The sequence below is a fragment of the Salmo salar genome, chromosome 19 (genome assembly GCF_965601325.2).
Source record: "Salmo salar chromosome 19, fSalSal1, whole genome shotgun sequence".
Lineage (NCBI taxonomy): Eukaryota > Metazoa > Chordata > Actinopteri > Salmoniformes > Salmonidae > Salmo > Salmo salar.
The window spans coordinates 81893976-81911747 of NC_138309.1; the positions used below are offsets into that span (position 1 = coordinate 81893976).

Below are 17772 nucleotides of genomic sequence, written 5' to 3' on the forward strand. Positions count from 1 at the left end.
AAGTTGATTGCGTTCAAAAGATGTAAATCTATAATTCTTTAAATGACAATATAATATTTTACCAATGTTTTCTAATTTTAATTATTTAATTTGTGACGCTGACTTGACTGCCGGTTATTGGAGGGAAACGATTTCCTCAACATCAATGCCATAGCAAAACGCTGTTTTTGGATATAAATATCAACTTGATAGAACTAAAAATGCATGCATTGTCTAACATAATGTCCTAGGAGTGTCATCTGATGGAGATTGTAAAAGGTTAGTGTATCATTTTAGCTGGTTTTATGGTTTTGGTGACCCTGTCTTTGACTTGACAAAACATTACACACAACTCTTGTAAATGTACTGTCCTAACATACTCTAAATTTATGCTTTCGCCGTAAAACCTTTTTGAAATCGTAAAACGTGGTTAGATTAAGGAGATGTTTATCTTTCAAATGGTGTAACATAGTTGTATTTTTGAAAAATTTGAATTTTGACATTTATTTGGATTCAAATTTGCCGCTCTTGAAATGCACCTGCTGTTGATGGAGTGCACCACGGGTGGCACGCTAGCGTCCCACCTAGCCCCAAGAGGTTAAACAGCGGTTGACATGCTTCGAAGTACGGTAATGGAATATTTAGAATTTTTTGTCACGAAATGCGCCATGCTCGTCACCCTTATTTACCCTTTCGGATAGTGTCTTGAACGCACGAACAAAACGCCGCTATTTGGATATAACAATGGATTATTTGGGACCAAACCAACATTTGTTATTGAAGTAGAAGTCCTGGGAGTGCATTCTGACGAAGACAACAAAGGTAATAACATTTTTCTTATAGTAAATCTGACTTTGGTGAGTGCTAAACTTGCTGGGTGTCTAAATAGCTAGCCCTGTGATGCCGGGCTATCTACTGAGAATATTGCAAAATGTGCTTTCACCGAAAAGCTATTTTAAAATCGGACATAGCGAGTGCATAGAGGAGTTCTGTATCTATAATTCTTAAAATAATTGTTATGTTTTTTGTGAACGTTTATCGTGAGTAATTTAGTAAATTCACCGGAAGTGTTCAGTGGGAATGCTAGTCACATGCTAGTCACATGCTAATGTAAAAAGCTGGTTTTTGATATAAATATGAACTTGATTGAACAAAACATGCATGTATTGTATAACATAATGTCCTAGGAGTGTCATCTGATGAAGATCATCAAAGGTTAGTGCTGCATTTAGCTGTGGTTTTGTTTTTTGTGACATTATATGCTAGCTTGAAAAATGGGTGTCTGATTATTTCTGGCTGGGTACTCTGCTGACATAATCTAATGTTTTGCTTTCGTTGTAAAGCCTTTTTGAAATCGGACAGTGTGGTTAGATTAACGAGAGTCTTGTCTTTAAAATGGTGTAAAATAGTCATATGTTTGAAAAATTGAAGTTTTTGCATTTTTGAGGTATTTGAATATCGCACCACGGGATTACACTGGCTGTTGAGTGAGGTTAACCTGTTATGGCTAGGGGGCAGTATTTTCACAGCCGGATAAAAAACGTACCCGATTTAATCTGATTATTACTCCTGCCCAGAAACTAGAATATGCATATAATTATTAGCTTTGGACAGAAAACACTCCAACGTTCTAAAACTGTTTGAATGGTGTCTGTGAGTATAACAGAACTCATTTGGTAGGCCAAAACCTGAGAAGATTCCATGCAGGAAGTGCCCTGTCTGACAATTTCTTGCCCTTCTTGATTATCTCTATCCATTAGAGGGGATCTCTGCTGTTACGTGACACTTCCTACGGTTCCCATGGGCTCTCAGAAGGCGGCAAAAAGCTGAATCGTGGCTTTGCAGGCTCTGGCTGAAAAAAAGTAGCGCGTTTGGATAGTGGCTGGTTACAGTACTGTGAGACTCAGGCGCGTGCCCGAGTCGACCCCATGCTTTGTTTTCTTTCGTCTGTTTACCGTAAACGCAGATTCCCGGTCGGAATATTATCGCTTTTTTACGAGAAAAATGGCATAAAAATTGATTTTAAACAGCGGTTGACATGCTTCGAAGTACGGTAATGGTATATTTAGAAATCTTTTGTCACGAAATGCGCCATGCTCGTCACCCTTATTTACACTTCGGATAGTGTCTTGAACGCACGAACAAAACGCCGCTATTTGGATATAACGATGGATTATTTTGAACCAAACCAACATTTGTTATTGAAGTAGCAGTCCTGGGAGTGCATTCTGACGAAGAACACCAAAGGTAATCAAACTTTTATAATAGTAAATCGGAGTTTGGTCAGGGCTAAACTTGGTGGGTGTCTAAATAGCTAGCCGTGATGGCTGGGCTATCTACTCAGAATATTGCAAAATGTGCTTTCACCGAAAAGCTATTTTAAAATCGGACACCTCGATTGCACAAAGGAGTTTTGTATCTATAATTCTTTAAATAATTGTTATGTTTTTTGTGAACGTTTATCGTGAGTAATTTAGTAAATTCACCGGAGGTTTGCGGGGGGAATGCTAGTTCTGAACGTCACATGCTAATGTAAAAAGCTGTTTTTTGATATAAATATGAACTTGATTGAACAAAACATGCATGTATTGTATAACATAATGTCCTATGTGTGTCATCTGATGAAGATCATCAAAGGTTAGTGCTGCATTTAGCTGTGGTTTTGTTTTTTGTGACATTATATGCTAGCTTGAAAAATGGGTGTCTGATTATTTCTGGCTGGGTACTCTGCTGACATAATCTAATGTTTTGCTTTAGCTGTAAAGCCTTTTTGAAATCGAACAGTGTGGTTAGATAAAGGAGAGTCTTGTCTTTAAAATGCTGTGAAATAGTCATATGTTTGAAAAATTGAAGTTTTTGTATTTTTGAGGAATTTGTAATTCGCGCCACGCCTATCATTGGATATTGGAGCAGGTGTTCCGCTAGCGGAACGTCTAGATGTAAGAGGTTAATCTATTCTCTGCTGTAATAAAGTCTCATCCTCTGCTATAATAAAGACTAATCCTCTGCTGTAATAAAGACTCATCCTCTGCTGTAATAAAGACTCATCCTCTGCTGCAATAAAGACTCATCCTCTGCTGTAATAAAGACTCATCCTCTGCTGTAATAAAGACTCATCCTCTGCTGTAATAAAGACTCATCCTCTGCTATAATAAAGACTCATCCTCTGCTGTAATAAAGTGTAATAAAGACTCATCCTCTGCTGTAATAAAGACTCATCCTCTGCTATAATAAAGACTCATCCTCTGCTATAATAAAGACTCATCCTCTGCTGTAATAAAGTGTAATAAAGACTCATCCTCTGCTGTAATAAAGACTCATCCTCTGCTATAATAAAGTCTCATCCTCTGCTGTAATAAAGACTCATCCTCTGCTGTAATAAAGACTCATCCTCTGCTGTAATAAAGACTCATCCTCTGCTGTAATAAAGTGTAATAAAGACTTTCTCATTAGAACAGTCTCTCCGGTATTATTTATTATTATTTAGTGTTGTTCACCGTTCCAAATTGTCAGAAAAATTATATTTATAATAATAATAATAATAACAACAACAACCCTCATTTTTCGTTATCTGCTTATTGTTATTATTACTATTATTGTTATGATCATCATCATTATAATAAATCAGTAATGTCATTATCATTAGTAAGGCTTAGTATAGCAGCCTTGTATAACCACCATCGAGCTGTAGGCCTAAAAGCGCATCCTGTTTAATCTTAATACCGTAATTTACTTAGGCCTATATTTCATTACTCATATGAGCTACTGTATCAATCAATCAATCAATCATTCATTAGTTCATGTCATCACACAGCATAAGAGACATTCACGATTAGAAATGCAATCAAGAATTTTTGTTAGAAAATAACAAAGCGACCCTCAAATAATTATTGTAAAGAATCAATAAACTGTTCCATTTTGGGAATTGCATTCACGAATGAATGCGACTGGTTTTAGTATTTGCTATAATAAAGGGTTTACCAAAAAAAATGACAAAACATTACAACAGACTCTCTGGTATGCTTATAATTTATTTAGTGTTGTTTACATTGTTCCAAACGGTCAGAGAAATTACAGTGCATTCGGAAAGACCCCTTGACTTTTCCAAATGTTGTTACATTACAGCCTTATTCTAAAATGGATTAAATTGTTTGTATTCTACTCATTAATCTACACACAGCCTTGATTCTTCTTGGGTATGACCTTTCAAGCTTGGCACAACTGTATTTGGGGAGTTTCTCCCATTCTTCTTGACTGATCCTCTCAAGCTCTGTCAAGTTGAATGGGGAGTGTCGCTGCAGCTATTTTCAGGTCTCTCCAGAGATGCTCGATCAGGTTCAAGTCCGGGCTCTGTCCCAAAGCCACTCCTGCGTTGTCTTGACTGTGTGCTTAGGGTCGTTGTCCTGTTGGAAGGTGAACCTTCGTCCTATTCTGAGGTCCTGGGCACTCAGGCAGATTTTCATTAAGGATCTCCCTATACTTTGATTCGTTCGTCTTTCCCTCGATCCTGAATAGTCTCCCAGACCCTGCCACTGAAAAACATCCCCACAGCATGATGCTGCCACCACCATGCTTCACTGTAGGGATGGTGACAAGTTTCCTCCAGACGTGACGCTTGGCATTCAGGCCAAAGTTCAATCTTGGTTTCATCAGACCAGACAATCTTGTTTCTCATGGTCTGAGAGTCTTTAGGTGCCTTTTGATAAAACTCGAAGCGGGCTGTCATGTGCCTTTTACTGGGGAGTGGTTTCCATCTAGCCACTCTACCACAAAGGCCTGATTGGTGGAGTGCTGCAGAGAAGGTTGTCCTTCTGGAAGGTTCTCCCATCTCCACAGAGGAACTCTGGAACTCTGTCAGATTAACCATCGGGTTCTTGGTCACCTCCCTGACCAAGGCCCTTTTCCCCCAGTTGCTCAGTTTGGTCGGGCGGCCAGCTCAAGGAAGAGTCTTGGTGGTTCCAAACTTCCTCCGTTTTAGCATTATGGAGGCCACTGTGTTCTTGGGGACCTACGGAGTTCTACGGACAATTCCTTCAACCTCATGGCTTGGTTTTTGCTCTGACATGCACTGTCAACTGTTGGACCTTATATAGACAGGTATGTCCCTTTACAAATCATGTCCAATCAATTGAATTTACCACAGGTAGACTTCAATCAAGCTGAGCTCAATTTTGAGTCTCATAGCAAAGGATCTGAACACTTATGTAAATAATGTATTTCTGTTTTTTAGTTTTAGTAAATTTGCTAGAAATGTCTAAAAAACTATTTTCACTTTGTCATTATGGGGTTTTGTGTGTAAATTGATGATGATTTTTTATTTATTTAATCCATTTTAGAATAAGGCTGGAAAGTAACAAAATGTGGAAAAAGGGAACGGGTCTGAATACTTTCCGAATGCACTATATATTGTAATTTATTAGCACCTGTTAGTCACACATAGTATGCACGCAGTGCTTGTTTCTTACCTTCTTTTTCTTGGATCTCCAGTATTTTCCACAACTAGTCACATTTATTCCACACATCTGACTTCCCCTTTACCTCCTGAGCAACCAGTAAACAAATGTATTTGTCAAGTCCTCTGTATCCATTTTTGTCACAAGTGTTACGGTGTTCAGAGTTTGTTATAACCAATTTATTGATGTGATTATGATATGATATAGGTCAGGCCCTATTGGTCACGTGCATGCGATGCATACATGTGTCACGTAAAGAGAGCAAGGGTTAAGGGACTAGGGACTGTTTTTCATAAACAAATTAGGGATTTCGGTAACAGAACCTTTCAGTCAGAAATGGCTGTAATTATGTTACATCTTCAGCAACGCAGATAACACTGTTGATGTTCTGTGGTGGTCGCTGCTGCAGGGGGGAGAGAGAGAATGGGTGCTAGTCACACAGCCACTCGCTGTCTGAGCCCGGCCTGGCACAATCAAATCAATTGCGGTCGGACTTCCTCCAGTCATTCATTATTTCATCAAACAGTGCTCTTAAAGCATCAGACAAGCTTAGTGCATATAATTGATTTGATTAAAACACATAGGATGTGTCTATATATGGAAAAATACAAGTTTGATTGGTTGAAAGAACAGACGACTCTCGGTCGACCAATACTTTTTTGTTGTTGTTGAGGACAACCCTAAGGCCTATCCCACAAAACTCAAAGTAAAATGGCCTCCTGATTCCACCATTATTCAGGTGTGGAAAAGAAACAAAAATCAATGAACACCAACGACCTAATTCGAGATGAGAATAAATATTTAAGGTGCTATACACAACGCCAACCACTCTTCATTATGACAACCTAGCGTAATTGAGATAGGCCGTTGTTCCACTTCCAATCCCAGACCCATATATCAGCCAGTAGACAATTTACAACTTCAGTCTCCTTTGGAGTACCTTAGAAATACAGAAGAACCATTCTGGCAGCACATTTGGCTGCCTGAAACAGGTCCAAAACCAACACATAAACATGTCTGAATGAGCCAACAACACAGTCAGAGCCAGGAGAGATTAAGCAAAAGATGTTCCATCGCGCGAATGATTGATGCTTTTATAGGGAGACAATCCTGTCCTGTCAGGCTTATAACATCTTCTCCCTGTCTATGATATATAGCCATGGCTACTTTGAGCCCCCCAAAAGTATACTTATTATTAGGGATGAACATATTGGAGTTTAGTTTAACGCTGATGTTAAAATCCGATGTCAAAGCTACCGTGTATACCTATATAAACGTAGGTACATGACCTAATGATGCCACGTAAAATGTCGCGCTACACGTGCAACGCGGCATTCCTAACCTAGCCCACAATGTCTGCTGTGTGGATCGAGCAGTCAACAAGTCGAGCAGTCATTTGAAAGAGTAAGAACATTTCAGTGAGACAACTCAAAGGCGAAATCCATTAAAGCCAAGATAATGTAATTCATTGCCCTTGACAATCAACTCTTCTCTGTCGTGGATGATGTTGGCTTTCGCTGACTGGTCGAGCACCGGTACACACTACCAAGTGCGCTATTTTTCAGATGTTGTCCTACCAGAGTTACACTGTAATAGTGTCACTGCTGTTAGCTTCACAACATGCATATTATGTAAAGCTGTTTGGGTCTTTGCGTGTCAAAAAAGATACAGTAGCACTGTCAAAGCTGTACAAAAAGTCTGCAAACAAGCAAACACCAGCCACGAACGACGTGTTTACAATACCACGTTGGTAATAAAGCATAATTGGTTCGACCTAAACTTCTGGGGTAGCTAGCGTTAGCTTGGTACCTAGCTAGCACCAATACAACCAGCCTGAAAACAATGACCAGTTGAAACTGCAGTCATTGTCATTATTCTTAGCAATGATTTAGGAATCCTTGTAAGTATTAGCAAGGCTGTCACTTGTTGTTCGCCTATTGAAATTGTACTTCAGTTCATGAAAATAAATAGCTAGCCAGCTACTAAACCCTGTTGCCCAAAGCTAAAGTTATAAGCAGCCAGCTAGCTTCATCTGGCTAGTGAGGATCGACCGGACCGGGTTATGTGTTGTGAAGCTAGCCACAATAAGGATTAGGCACAATAGTGTAATTTTTGGTTTGCCTTCAAAATAAAATTGTCATTGACAGTGATGCAAATGAATACAAATAGTAGAATTATGCCATACCTTTATTTTGAAGGCTAACCGCAAAGTCCACTAGTGTGGCTAATCCTTATTGTGGCTAGCTTCACATAGATGGGTCTGACCATTAATCAAATAAGAACTGTCTTATAAATTAGGGTTATTTTAGATGACACCTAGCTATATAGTTAGCTAGCTAACTATATAGCTACTGAAACAGATTATGTCGTTTTACTATGTTTTTGTGGAAGAACATTGTTTGCATCCATGAGCTAGCTAGCTTTTTTTATGACCAGCACTGTAGGTGCATGAGACAACCTTAACAGCATCATAGCATACGTATCTGTCACGACTTCCTCCGAACTCGGTCCCTCTCCTTGTTCGGGCGACGTTCGGCGGCCGACGTAACCGGTCTTCTAGCCATCGCCAATCCACCTTTCATTTTCCATTTGTTTTGTCTTGTCTTCCCACACACCTGGTTTCAATCCCATCAATTACATGTTGTGTATTTAGTCCTCTGTTGCCCACATGTCCTTGTCCGGTATTGTTGATTGTAAGAGTTTGTGCACATTATGTCTGGCGTGCGAAGGGTTTTGTCCCATTGTATTTATTTATTGTGTTTGTTCACGGTGATTTTTATTATTAAACTGCACCGTTGTAACACAGTCTTTGCTCTCCTGACTTCTCTGCCGCCAGTACGCACACATTACAGTATCGATGAATCGTTGAGATATATGAAATACGAGTGATAGTGTAATCAATGTGTAATAACTATGTAAAAAATGTATGAAAGTGTTAAATTATAATGTGACGTGCAGATATATTCAGGTCCTGATTGGTCAACAAGCTTATTTGACACATCAAATAGTGTTATTTGTTGGGGGACACGCAAAGACCCAAACACCATTCCATAGAAATCCTGTTTGAGAATGAAACGACTGAACAAATTAACAACGAAACAGCCAGTAAGTGAAAGAAATAGGTTCTGATTAGGTTTTACTGGTAATGGGGACATACGTAAATGCCAACAAAATAACTTTTTGGTCAGTGTGTGTGTGTGCCTGCGTGCGTGCGTGCGTGCGTGCGTGTGTGTGTGTAACCTTTATTTAACTAGCCAAGTCAGTTAGGAAACAAATTCTTATTTACAATGACAGCCCGGACGACGCTGGGCCAATTGTGCGCCACCCTATGGTATTCCCAATCACGGCCGGATGTGATACAGCCTGGATTCGAACAAGGGACTGTTGTTACGCCTCTTGCACTGAGATGCAGTGCCTTAGACCGCTGCGTCCGTGTGTGTGTTAACTATTTAACTGTACAAGAATGCTTAAAAGGCCACTAACATTTTAAAAATCAGTTATCGGTATCGGGTTTTTTGGCAAGGAAAAAAATTGGACATCGATATCGGCCAAACATGTAATATCGGTGCATCACTACTTATTATCACACATGATTGTATAAGTATGTGAAACTTAGGTAAAAACCTGGGCAGTAGCTGTTACACATTGGCCATAAAAGCTGGTTACCTGAGTATTGATCCCTGCTCACGGATGCTCATCAGATCATAAAATATCCAGTCTGGCCGGATGGACAGGACGCAGGGCCGCTGTGATTGCATTATGGCTAATTGATCCTATCAATTACAGATTGGGCCAACAGCAGTAATGACGGTGTCCTGGTTTTAATGACGATGGGTGGCCTGGGGCGGTGGGGAGGTAGGAGGCTCCAGTACGGTACACCGTGACTCAGCGATGTGGAGCTGGAGTCAAGCTAACTCACTAAGCACTACAGCCTCTGTCTGGTTACCGTTACCGCACTCACACCGCTTGATATCCAGCACTCTAGGGGCAACCAGGGCACTCTAGGGTCAAACAGGGCACTCTAGGGTCAAACAGGGCACTCTAGGGTCGACCAGACCAGGGCACTCTAGGGTCGACCAGACCAGGGCACTCTAGGGTCGACCAGACCTGGGCACTCTAGGGTCGACCAGACCAGGGCACTCTAGGGTCGACCAGACCAGGGCACTCTAGGGTCCACCAGGGCTCTCTAGGGTCACAGAGGGCTCTCTAGGGTCGAACAGGGCTCTCTAGGGTCACCCAGGGCTCTCTAGGGTCGACCAGGCCTCTTTAGGTTCGACCAGGGCTCTCTAGGGTCGACCAGGGCTCTCTGGGGTTGCCCAGGGCTCTCTGGGGTCGACCAGGGCTCCCTAGGGTCCACCAGGGCTCTCTAGGGTCAACCAGGTCTCTCTAGGGTCGAACAGGTCTCTCTAGGGTTGAACAGGGCTCTTTAGGGTAGACCAGGGCTCTCTAGGGTCGCCCAGGGCTCTCTAGGGTCGACCAAGACTCTTTAGGTTCAACCAGGACTCTCTAGGGTCGCCCAGGGCTCTCTAGGGTCGCCCAGGGCTCTCTAGGGTCGCCCAGGGCTCTCTAGGGTCGACCAAGACTCTTTAGGTTCAACCAGGGCTCTCTAGGGTCGAACAGGGCTCTCTAGGGTCGCCCAGGGCTCTCTAGGGTCGACCAAGACTCTTTAGGTTCAACCAGGACTCTCTAGGATTGACCAGGTCTCTCTAGGGTCGACCAAGACTCTTTAGGTTCAACCAGGACTCTCTAGGGTCGAACAGGGCTCTCTAGGGTCGCCCAGGGCTCTCTAGGGTCGACCAAGACTCTTTAGGTTCAACCAGGACTCTCTAGGATTGACCAGGTCTCTCTAGGGTCGACCAAGACTCTTTAGGTTCAACCAGGACTCTCTAGGGTCGCCCAGGGCTCTCTAGGGTCGCCCAGGGCTCTCTAGGGTTGACCAGGTCTCTCTTGGTCTCCAGTTACCATGGCCTGACATCCTATCTCTACAGCACCACATGCTCCCTGCCGGGTGTTTTGTAGAAAAGCACACCGTCACTCCAGAAGTGTCATCCAGGCCAGGCTAGCAGAGTCATGGTGAGCGGCAGCCGCAGGGATGGGAGACACAGATCAGGCCAGATTAGTAGAGTGGGGAAAAGTGGAGGGGAATTGAGAGTACTTAGTTCCACTCAATTGGTTTGCCCTTATCACTTTTACTTGCTAAACTGGTAGGATAATCGAGGGTCTCTGTCATCTAGTATGCCTGTTCATTTATTCATTCATCGCCTTCCTGATAACCTACATTTCATTCAGTAGTGTTCTGTTAAGCGTGTAATAATCCAAGCATGCAAATGTGGGTTTTAGTGCATACTGACAATGTGTCCCATGTATGTAGATGGAGCTAACAGTATTTTATCTAAAGATCAGAGGCTCACCATTGCACACGTGTCTCTATTGAGGGAGCATAGACACTGTTGACTGACAGCATTAAAAGGTCTCCCCCTCAAAGTTGACATTTCTTGTGACATTTGCCCTTTGTGGTGACGGAGCGCTGACTTTAGGATTCCTCTGTCTGTCTGTGTCTTCTCCTTGTAGCATTCCTAACCAATGCTTCCACAATCCACAATGAGCTGGATGCATTTCTGAATAACAGCAATTCTTTCCAAGGCGTTTTTTTTCTTGCGCGGCCTCGGACGTCCTTGACGGGTGATTGCTTTGGAGCTTCCAGGTTTGTCTGCTCCTATTTAGATGGCTAGGAGCTGAATTGAGGCATTACATTCACAGGCACTGGGACATAGATACCAAATAGGACAATAAAACAGGTAGTTCAAACAAAAAATGTATCCATGCCATGTTTTGACAACATCGTGAGCATGGATAATGAAATCACCACTGTTTAAATGAGGTTGTACATGGAAGACGGGGATGCATGAAGTTACAGCTGACATGAGGACAAACTAGGCTAGCCAATACAATCCTCTAACAGCCTAAACAAACGTCACTAAGGCTGTGTTTATACAGCCAGCCCAAATCAGATCTTTTGACAAATCGTATCTTTTGCCCATAATTGGGCAAAAGATCACAATTTCTACTGCCTGTGTAAATGCAGCCTCTGGGTTACCAGACTTTTTTTACCGGTGGCATCTCCCTAGATAGGCTACTTTCATTTTCTTTTCCATATCACACAGTAATCCTAGTGGAATCCTTCCAGGTCAGGACAAACATGTTCAAAATTCTCCCTTGGTATGCAAACACACCAACGAGTACATGTCTGCATGATACATCTACAGCCTAACACACTTTCCTCTTAGCTTTACTCTCAGCCATACTGCAAGCTAGCATGGGCCACCAGACAAAGAGCAGCCTCACCAACCCACACGCACGCGCACGCGCACGCACGCACGCACACACACACACACACACACACACACACACACACACACACACACACACACACACACACACACACACACACACACACACACGCTCAGATTAGATCAGGCCTCCACTTCATTTTGCCAGTTTGGTATGAAATGAGTGCCTGTGGATTCATGCTGGAATTTCTCTAACAGCAGTTAACTAACTGTGGTGCCAAAGAAATTGAAGAAAACATATGCTCACTTAGATAAAACTTTACATTAAAGTTTCTAAGATGTAATAATACTATAGCTAGTAACAACAACAATGCTGTTAATAACTACAGTAATAGCAGCATCACTCATCTGTATAACAACATCTTCATGTAAAGTGTTACCCTCAATTTATTTTGCCTTTATTTAACCAGCTAAGTCATTCTGATCACATTCTATGTTTATATAGGTCAAAACAAATACAGTAACGTTTGATAATCAGACAGAATGTAGGCGGTAATGAAGCAAGCACCCGCTGGGCTAGATAGACCCTCCGATTCCTCCTGCCCGCAGTAATCTGGGGAGGATTGTCCAGTAATCTCAGGCAGGATCCACACTCCTCTCTAATAACAAGCATAATCCTCCTCTTATCATTCCTATCATCAATATCTAGGAGATAATGGTTAACTCTCCAATGACATCACAACCTGCCTAAGGGCTGATAAGAGGCCAAACACTGAGAGAAAGTAGCTCAGTGTTTACAGTAATGTGAGGCATTGGGAAATTGGGACGGGTACAGGTTCCTTTTCATGGACGGGTGGGTGGGCGGGCCAACAGACTGTGAGCGTTAAAACACATGGCAGGGAGCGGCATACAGTAATAACAACAAACTGCTCTAAACAGACTGCACATGTTCAAGATAAACAACTTTCTGGCTAAGTTACAATGCAAGCAATATCTTAGACGCGCTATACTGTAGACCTACAGTGGGGTTTCCTTTAGAGATTAGATTCACTAAATCAGAGCCTAACATGTAGGCTAGCCTAAGAGGAAAGTAAAACGACATATTATTTTGGGCCGTACAGTCAAAACTGAAAACGGTAACATCAGAATGATTCAAATGTTACAACGTTTTCAAAGTTTTCACATCTGTCAACAGTCGGAATAAAAAGTAGTTCCGCCGGAGGTCCCGACTGAGCTGCCTGAAGCCCTAGAAGAAAATATACCAGTCGCACTTTCTAAAGGCTCATACGAATATGAACCTTGTGCACAGTTGCTTAGCCCTGATTTAACTACATTATGGTCACACACCCACCGTCAAACTTGCAGAACTTTGCGAACAGCCAAAGCTCCTGCGCTGTGACAATCAGTGTGACTGCGACTTCGTCCATGCACTTCTTGCATTGATGCGTAATTCTTATCCAAATTCAAATTCAATGTCCCTTCACTGATAAATCAACAAACCGTATCAGAAAGACATGTTCACCGCAACCTGAGGTACCTAGAGGTTTTGCCCAATAAAATGCAGTGTATATTTTGAGTTGACTCACCGTTTTCTGACAATGTTTTTAAACAATTTGTCGGGAGTCTCCGAGTGTCGCTGCCACCACTATGATACGGCCTCCCGAACTGCACTTCAGTGATCGCAAGGTAACGTTACCGCCCACTGACAGTATACTCCAATCGAAATGAAAAAAATACCAGTTGACTGGAATTCCATCCAATGATGATGGAGAACAGATGCGTTTGACAGAAGCTAACTCCAATCACAGCGTCTTATTTCACAAGCTAACGCCTTGACAGTTTCCTTCGGTAGGCTACTATAATGTACTTTTGACAGACAAACGGAACGTACAATGAGTACATTTGACTCCTTTTACGGGACGGTATGGGCCCAACCATTCTAAGGAACACTGGTTGAAAACGGCAACCCGACGAAATCATTAGAATGTCTCCGGCGAATATAGTCCTCCTGGGTAGATCATATTTCTTGTGTCGTGTAGTGTGAGGATGCAAGTTTTACATTCTAATTGAGGTGCATTATTCATTACATAGGCCCAAGGGTTAGACTAGCCTATATACCAGGGGCATTTCTAGGATTTGAAGACATTGGGTGCTTAGCCCAAAGCCAGTAGGGAGTCCGGGGGCATTCTCCCCCGCACCAAAAATAAGAAGAAATTGAACAGCTAAATGCATGAATTTGGTACACTTAGAGATGAACATTGAGAGATTAGATATTTTTCAGGTAACTTGCACCTTCCCACCTGCCACAGCAGACATTGCCAGTACTCAATTACAGTTGCTATTGTGAGCACTTCTAACCTGTAACTAATCTGGTTCAGCATATCAACGGGTGTGCTGTAGAACCACCATAAAATAAACATGGATATTTTCTATCAAACAGATGCTAGTCATTCAGACATCCAAACAATGTTTATTTGTCAAAATCTAAATACAGGGGAGTGTACCCCATTTAATGCTAACTCAAGACAACTGGGTATTCAACAAGAATGTTATGGTAAAAGTAACATACAAAAAAGTTGTATGAACATTGTAGTACAGTTCAGTGTGTACGAGTGTGTCTCAGGTGTAGAGACACACAAGTCCAGAGAACTGTAGCTACAGATTGTTACACCAGATAATGTGATTTACCCATAGATTTCTGCCAACAGGTGGGTGTCCAACCCAAAGTGCTGCATGTCATGATAACAGAGACCTATCTTGATCAATGAGAGATGACTTGAAATAGACAAAATGGCGGTGTACACATTGTTGGATTACTTAATTGAGCAAAAAAAAGTATTTATTTTAATAACGGCAGATTTTCTAAATTCAAACTGACCCCCTGCAACTGGTAACAGACATTTTATGAGACTCCTGTTTCCCCGAATCGAGGATGAAGACAGCATTGCTAAGGTTGGTTGAAGATTCTCTGTGCTAAACCAAACAGTACCTATCCTGTAACTCCCAGTAATGGATAACAAAAATCTTTGGTTAAACCACATTATCTGTAGCTACGATAACTATCTATGACTAAAAAGAGAAGAGGTTTTACAATCGACATACAAAAGATCTCTGATTGTAAAACCTCTTCTATTTTTAGTCATAGATATGGCTACCGCTAGTTGTTTAGCTTACTTAGCTAGCTAGGCAAACTACCTACAGTACCAGTCAAAAGTTTGGACACACCTGCTCATTCCAGGGTTTTTCTTTATTTTCATTGTACATTGTAGAATAATAGTCAAGACATTAAAACTATAAAATAACACATATGGAATCATGCAGTAACCAAAAAAGTGTTAAACAAGTCAAAATATATTTTATATTTGAGATACTTCAAAGTAGCCACTCTTTGCCTTGATGACAGCTTTGCACACTCTTGGCATTCTCTCATCCAGCTTCATGAGGTAGTCACTTGGAATGCATTTCAATTAACAGGTGTGCCTTGTTAAACGTTAATTTGTGGAATTTCTGTCCTTCTTAATGTGTTTGAGCTAATCAGCAGTGTTGTGACAGGGTAGGTTGGGCATACAGAAGATAGCCCTATTTGGTAAAAGACAAATTCCATATCATGGCAAGTACAGCTCAAATAAGCAAAAATAAATGACAGTCCATCATTACTTTAAGACATGACGCTCAGTCAATCAGTGAATGGATGATCTCCACATGTATGGTTTCCACCGTGAAGCATGGAGGAGAAGGTGTGATGGTGTGGGGGTGCTTTGCTGGTGACACTATCAGTGATTTACTGAAAATTCAAGGAACAATTAACCAGTATGGTGTCATGACGTTGGCCTGTGGGTAAGGTTTATGACCCCCCCATAAATACCTTTCTTCCTTCCCTCTCTCTCTTGACTCTACTGAAGGACTCTTGAATAGCCTTTGTTAAACATAGAGAGTCTAGGAACATCAAACGGTGGGGGGAAAGGAACCATATTTCGGTAATCTAACCAGTGGAGTATATGCGTTGGTACTTAATGAATATGATGTCAGTTCGGTTGTCATCTGAGACATTATTACTGATGACAGGACGACATAAACTGTATCTGGGAAAGTCTACACATTCTAGTTATCAGATTCACATGGAATTGTTGCGCAATTTAAATGTTTAAATATGAAACTATTTGTGAAAAGATTAAATGTAATCTTAGCTTCCAAATGAGAGAATTGGGTTTTCATAAGGTTAGAGCTCTGCTCAATCAGTGGCCCACCCCTGTGAAGAGACATGGGTTATAAACTATGAAACACACCCTTCTTTCCCTCCACTATATAAGCCCTTGACGAAAATGTAACCTCCTGTTCCGAGTACGCGAGGCCTTCAGCCTCTGCGTTAAAAGGGCAAATAACTTGCTGTTCCGGGTACATTAGGGCGACGGTCCGATGTCAGAAGGATTCAGATAATAAGCTGTTCCGAGGACGTGAGGACAACGGTTCCACGTTAAAAGGACTAACATGCCAGCTACAGAATTAAGCCAACCTCAGCGTGAGCTTTGGTTGCGAATGGTATGACCTTTGAACTCTTATTCACTACAGAAGTGATACCTCCTAGCCGTTGAGTTAGCAGTGGCCGCTGTAAACGTGGGCTAGGAAAGGACGGACGAAGGATCTCTTCTAACAGACAACACGACACTGCCACCTATCCAGTTTACCAGAGACCCTCTTAAAGGGACAAGGAAGATCTCTGTTGGGCAACATGGCCAGCATCTACGACCAATCTACCGAAGCGCAGCTCAGAGTAAATATTTATTGCATTCTCCTTTTTCAAATGGGTGGTAATTTAGAATGCATAAGATACTGTATTTACGATAGCATAGCTTCTCCCTTTGTTCCTCGGTCTTCCCGCTCTTTTACTCAAACCCCGCTCTTTGTGTAACCAGCCGTCATATCTCTTCCATCTGCTAGGGATGTTTTCCTTTATAACATAATTAGTAATCAATGTATGATCCATTCTGTGTATATGTAATTCTGTGTGATTAGTTAGGTATTTAGTAAATAAATAATTAAACCAAAGTTTGTATTGCTGATTCAACTTGTTAGACAGGGTTCGTGAAGATAACCAAGAATTCTACGATGTTTAGATGAGACTGAAATAAGGTGACGATTAATATTGACTGCTATTGATGTAAAATATTACTAGGTCTTTAAGATTTTATACGGAAGATAACAGCTCTATACTCTTTCGTGGTGCCCCGACTTTCTAGTTAATTACATTTACATGATTTGCTTAATCAGGTAATATTAATTACAGAGAAAGGATTTTATAGAATAGCATGTCATATCACTTAATCCGGCATAGCCAAAGACACGACAATGGCTACCACAGCGTTCTGCACTGATATGCCATCCCATCTGGTTTGCGCTTAGTGGGACTATAATTTGTTTTTCAACAGGACAAGGACCCAAAACACACCTCCAGGCTATGTAAGGGCTATTTGACCAAGAAGGAGCGTGATGGAGTGCTGCATCAGATGGCTTCGCCTCCACAATCACCCGACCTCAACCCAATTGAGATGGTTTGGGATGAGTTGGGCCGCAGAGTGAAGGAAAAGCAGCCAAAAAGTGTTCAGCATATGTGGAAACTCCTTCAAGACTGCTGGAAAAGTATTCCCCATGAAGCTGCTTGAGAGAATGCCAAGAGTGTGCAAAGCTGTCTTCAAGACAAAGGGTGGCTACTTTGAAGAATCTAAAATCTTAAATATATTTTAATTTGTTTAACACCTTTTTGGTTACTACATGATTCCATATGTGTTATTTCATAGTTTTCATGTCTTCACTATTATTCTACAATGTAGAAAATAGCAAAATTAAAGAAAAACCCTTGAATGAGTAGGTGTTTCTAAACGTTTGACTGGTACTGTATATACAGTGCATTCGGAAAGTATTCAGACCCCTTGACTTTTTCCACATTTTGTTAAGCTACAGCCTTATTCTAAAATTGATTAAATCATGTTTTATAATCAATCAACACACAATACCCCATAATTACAAAGCAAAAACAGGTTTTTAGACATTTA

At 41.4% G+C, this 17772-nt stretch overlaps 1 protein-coding gene across 8 annotated transcripts in view; it reads right to left on the reverse strand.

Moving 5' to 3' along the window:
• Nucleotides 1-13413, reverse strand: part of LOC106579667 (uncharacterized) — a 136749-nt gene extending 123336 nt beyond the window's left edge. For all 8 annotated transcript variants that reach the window (XM_045702769.2, XM_045702773.2, XM_045702775.2 and 5 more), the window contains exon 1: nucleotides 13309-13413. The gene's annotated coding sequence lies outside the window, so the exon portion shown is untranslated. The remainder of the gene's footprint in view (nucleotides 1-13308) is intronic.
• Between the last annotated feature and the right edge of the window lie 4359 nt (nucleotides 13414-17772).